The sequence below is a fragment of the Dendrobium catenatum genome, unplaced genomic scaffold (assembly GCF_001605985.2).
Source record: "Dendrobium catenatum unplaced genomic scaffold, ASM160598v2 fragScaff_scaffold_9, whole genome shotgun sequence".
Lineage (NCBI taxonomy): Eukaryota > Viridiplantae > Streptophyta > Magnoliopsida > Asparagales > Orchidaceae > Dendrobium > Dendrobium catenatum.
In genome coordinates this window covers 365,928-371,927 of record NW_021318471.1, presented here as the reverse complement: position 1 = coordinate 371,927, position 6,000 = coordinate 365,928, and positions in this window count along the sequence as shown.

The following is a 6,000-nucleotide window of genomic DNA, read 5'->3' as shown; positions in this document are numbered from 1 at the left end:
CGCTTGATATGATCCATAAAATTTTCTTTAATTTAAAACTTATTGGAGATTTTTCGGTTACTTTACTGAATCCTAAAAATGTGTTGATTAGGCTTGTCAATGACTTATATTATTATAGGGTTTTCTCTCATCGATCCTACTTCGTGAGCAACTACTTCATGAAGCTTTGTAAATGTACTCCATATTTTGACATAAATGTGGAGTCTCCCATTGTCCATATTTGGGTTTATTTCCTCTGTCTGCACCTTCATCTTTTTGCCCCCCGAATTTTTCATGGCTTGGGATCGCTATTTGGTAGGCCATTGAGAATGAATAATGCAACTACTAATGGCTTTAGGCCCTCTATGACACACATATTAGTGGAGCTAGATGTTATGAAACATTATACTTCTCAGGTCTAGCTTGGGTTGGGGACTGTTGGTTATGTTCAATCGGTTGAAATGGAAGAGTTTTCCTCATATTGCTTTCATTGTAAATCGTTGGAACATTCTAAGGATTGTTTCATGGTCCTCTTTCTGAATCTAGGTGTTGCTCCTTCTGTTAAGGAGGCAATCACAACTGTTGTTCATTCGCAGGATCAAGAGGGAACTAATTTTAACCCTGGAAATTTTTCTGGTGGGGAGACCTTAGGTGATATGATGGAAAATCAAGATTTTGTTTGTGCTCAAGAGAAAAATTATGTAGTTTCTCCTTTACTTGATAATGGGGTGCATGGTAATATGATTGATTCTTCTCAGACCCAATATGGTGTTGTTTTTTTAGACCTGATGGTTTTGTTTCGCCTCATGTTAATGCCATGAAGATGTTGGTTGTGTCGGATGAGGAGATGTAGAGGAATGGTGTGGTTGCAATAGAAACTGATATTTGCAATACTTCGGCTGATGGTGTGGTTTGGCCTATTCTTTTAGAGGGACTTGTTTTGCCCTCTCCTGTTGGGATTGATGGAGTTGTGGATTTGCCTTTGGTTGGTGGGTCTGCGAGAGCCCTTCTCGTTGTTACTTTAGTGGTTATGTCCCTTAAAGGCTTGCTTGCTCAATTTATTTCTTCTTCAAGTGTTACTTGTTCCGGGCTTTCAGTTCTGGATGTTGTTTCTCCTTCACCATCTAGTGTGGATGATGATGATTTTGGCGATGACCAAGTTGAGTCGCTTTAGGAATTATACGGATTAAAATTTTGTCGGTTGTTGATAAAGTTCTCTCGCGTGCAAATAAATGTCGGAGGAGAAAATCTAGGAAGTAATTTTTGTTGTTGTGGTGTGTGCTTGGTTTCTGCTTAGGAATTGGTGTTTGTTGTTGATTGTGGTTTAGGTTAGCTAGGGTTTGTCTTTTGATTGACTGTTTGGTTTGTTTTTCGGCTCGGGTTGTCTGCTCGGCCTTTTTATTAATTTTGGGGGAGCCTTTTCTCTCATGTATTGGTTCTTTCTTTTCGTGTTTTGTGCAGGTTGTTTCTACCTTATGGCACTCGTGATGGGCAGCTTGGGTACTTTTCTTGGACTGTTGCTGGGGAGTTGTTGCTTTGGTGCTTTGGACTTTTGTACTTCTTCCTTTTTTTTTTTTAAACTTCCTCCTTGTTGTCGTCTTATCTTTTGCTTGGTTTTTTAGCCTGTATTTAGATGTATCTAAAGCTCGTAGGTTTTTATTCAAATGATATCCTTTTAGGGAGCATACGATCCTTTAAGGACATGTAATTTTTATCATTATTATCGCGTAGGCCCCGCCGTGCATTTTATCCAAAAAAAAAAAAAAAGGAATGTAGATTTGAAGAACATTATTATCTAGATAGATATGAGTATTATTTGATTTTGAGCTTAAAGTTGACTTAAGTAAGCTTAAACGCCTAATGATTTTATAGAAGGTTGTTTAAGCTTGAAATTTAAGGCTCTTGGGAAAGCTTCAGCTTTCTTGATGCTTTATAAGGTAGCTTTTTAGTATAAAAAATTTTTGAACTAAAAATTTTAATACTCAAAAACTGCTTTAAAAATCAATAATGAAGTTGTCTTAAATGCTGTGCAGTTTAGCTTTACCACATCACCCATTTACTGTGTATCACGGCTATGTATCGCTGTGTAATGAGTGATGTGGCACGTTCTGATTCGCCTCCAGATAGCGTCCGTATCCGCACTTGTCGGTTGTTGATAAAGTTCTCTCGCGTGCAAATAAATGTCGGAGGAGAAAATCTAGGAAGTAATTTTTGTTGTTGTGGTGTGTGCTTGGTTTCTGCTTAGGAATTGGTGTTTGTTGTTGATTGTGGTTTAGGTTAGCTAGGGTTTGTCTTTTGATTGACTGTTTGGTTTGTTTTTCGGCTCGGGTTGTCTGCTCGGCCTTTCTGCTAATTTTGGGGGAGCCTTTTCTCTCATGTCTTGGTTCTTTCTTTTCGTTTTTTGTGCAGGTTGTTTCTACCTTATGGCACTCGTGATGGGCAGCTTGGGTACTTTTCTTGGACTGTTGCTGGGGAGTTGTTGCTTTGGTGCTTTGGACTTTTGTACTTCTTCCTTTTTTTTTTTTAAACTTCCTCCTTGTTGTCGTCTTATCTTTTGCTTGGTTTTTTAGCCTGTATTTAGATGGATCTAAAGCTCCTAGGTTTTTATTCAAATGATATCGTTTTAGTGAGCTTACGATCCTTTAAGGACTTGTAATTTTTATCATTATTATCGCGTAGGCCCCGCCGTGCATTTTATCCAAAAAAATAAAAAAAGGAATGTGGATTTGAAGAACATTATTATCTATATAGATATGAGTATTATTTGATTTTGAGCTTAAAGTTGACTTAAGTAAGCTTAAACGCCTAATGATTTTATAGAAGGTTGTTTAAGCTTGAAATTTAAGGCTCTTGGGAAAGCTTCAGCTTTCTTGATGCTTTATAAGGTAGCTTTTTAGTATAAAAAATTTTTGAACTAAAAATTTTAATACTCAAAAACTGCTTTAAAAATCAATAATGAAGTTGTCTTAAATGCTGTGCAGTTTAGCTTTACCACATCACCCATTTACTGTGTATCACGGCTATGTATCGCTGTGTAATGAGTGATGTGGCACGTTCTGATTCGCCTCCAGATAGCGTCCGTATCCGCACAGAATAATTTCACACATTTAAGAACTAATGAGGAATATGATATTAGAGCGAGAAATCAAGTTTTCAATGACTAGTAAGGTCTTACTTAATAATGAGAAATTTTGTACATTATTGTTAATTAAGAAACCTAAATAACTAATGATCTTACTTCTATGACAACATAATAACTTTATAAGCATATCATTGTTCTACATATTGTTAGCAAAATTCAAGAGAATTCTATGAAGGCCTTCTAAAAAACTACTGGGTTCTATATGTTGTACTTTACTAATGAAGCTTATAAAAATCCATCAATAAGATAAACTCAGTCAATGAAACAAATTATAGACATGTTTATGAATGATTAAGCGCTCACGTTGTGTTACTATATTTTAATAAATTAAATTCATTATGATTATTTATGTCCAGTAATATTGAGTATAAATATTAAATAACATGACATGTCACATAAAGCCCAACCAAACTACTTTCTTACTTTGTTTCCGGCCTAAACCAACTTAGGCTGCATTTGGGACAGCTTTCGTATTACTTCTTAAAGTAGCTTTCAAGTATAAAAATTAAAAATTTTAAACTAGGAAGCTGCTTTAAAAAATAGTAAGAAAGCCGTCCCAAACAAAACCTTAGTCATTCACTAACCAAATAGCTTAACCTTGCTTAAAGGCTTAGCTTTGGTTTGCTTATTTGACTTAGGCTTTGTTTGGGGAGGCTTTCTTGTTGCTTCTTAAATCAGCTTTCTAATAGAAAATTTTAATTTTTTTAACTAGAAAGCTGCTTTAAGAATCAGCAAAAAATCATCTCAAACAAAGCCTTAACTTAAGCCACAACAAAACATGCCCGGAGTCCCATAAATCTTAGCTATATGCAACTCACTAGATTGGGACATATGGGACGATTTTCATTAACAAGCACTTTTATATTGAGTGCTCATATGGTTCCTTGTAAATGAAAACAGATTTAATAAAGTATTGATTCTATTTTCATGTAGTTGAAATTTTTTTTATTTACATTTATAATAAAATATTATCATTTAGTTGAATTTGAATCAAATGAAAATTAAAATTAGGTCAAATACATTTATTTCTATTGTTTCATGTACAAAATTCACCACTCTTTATCAAATAATTTTTTTTTTTTTTGTTTTTTACATCAAAGCTTATTGAATGACATAACGCCTTCGTAGGTTTCGCTTTCGAACCTGTTGAATCATAATTGAAAATATCATTACTCATATGAACTTTAAACCACACAATCACTTAGGCTTCAGATTCGTTTGAGGTGGCTTTGTTACTGCTTCATAAAACAGCTTTTTAGTAAAAAAAAATTAATTTTTGCACTAAAAAACTATTTTAAGAAGCAATAAAAAAGCTATCCCAAACGAAGCCTCACATATAACCAACAACTTTAATATCATATGTTAATAGATATAAATCAAAGGGAATTACAATTACACTCACATATTAGTGATCAAATTATAGTAACAAAACTCAAGCCTAAAATAAGCACCAATTAACAATTGGACTCAGCTCAATGCTCAAATATTCATCTCCTTTTGAGCAAGAATTATAAAAAAAAAAAAAAAATCTACATTGCAAATTTTAAAAACCTCTAACGAAAATTGATTGATCTCAAATGCTCAATAGAAAAACTTTAGCATGAATGTATCTGTATGGCACAAAAACTCTTGTAAATAAATTTGAGAATTTTAATGAGATAATTTCGAGCACTCATCAGAGCCCTGCATTAGGTACCCATACCCACACCCACTCATGTTCCCACCCATACCGGGTACACCCATGACCTTATGGGTGGGTATGGGCGGGTACTAAACATTGGACGATAAATTGATTTACATTGCATGCTAATCATCTTATATCTTATATTATTGTAATCCTCTCTACATAGTGTGCAGCACTTAACCACACTACGACTACGATAAATTCTGATATGTGTCTTGAAAGTTTGCAATAAGAGCAAAGGGAAACAAGCTTCAAGGTCATCAATCCGTGGCAGACTGCGTTCAAAAAGATTGGAAAGTGGGTGGGTATGGCATCCCAAAAGTCTCCATGGGTTGGCGCGGGTGGGCGAAGCCCATCCGTGTTAAGCATGGGTACCCAATAGGCACCCAACGAGGACCCCATATAGGGCTTTCGCACTCACCCAACAAAGAAAAAAAAAAAAAAAAAACTTGTGTGGGGCAGTCAGTATTCAATATGGACACAAAAGTTGCATATTATCATCATAACCACTTGATTTTGAGATGTATAGATTCAGGTCTTATTTGGGACGGTTTTCTTACTGCTTCTTAAAGAAGCTTTTTAGTATAAAAAAATTAGTTTTTATACTAAAAAACTGCTTTAAGAAGCAACAAAAAAAAACATCCCAAACAAAACCTAAGGCTTCATTTGGGGCGGTTTTTTATTATTTTAGTATTAGAAACTGCTTTAAGAAATAGTAAGAAAGTCGTCCCAAACGAAGTCTAATATTTCGTTTGAAACGACCTTCTTACTTATTTTTAAAATAGCATTTTAATATAAAACTATAATTTTTTTTTAAAAAAAACCTGCCTTTAGAAGTACCAAAAAAGTCATCCCAAATTAAGGCTAAATCAATTAAATAATTGTATAAGTATTAAATACGACCAAAATAAGCTTCACCTGCTGTTTATTTCTTTCTTGTTTTATTATAGACCAAAATAAAATTTGGCACATTTTAATGATAGGATTTTGATGCGGTAGGTGAAATGGTTGCCCACAAATTGATTCAGGACAAAATTTTGATGATATATTCTTACCAAATTTTGTATATAACAATTTTTTTATTTATTGCATTAATTTTAAAAAGAATATAATACCTTACTAATTACTTAATTTCTTTTGTTATACTCATCTTATAATAATTTCAATTATAATAAAAATCATTCTTCTCAATTTT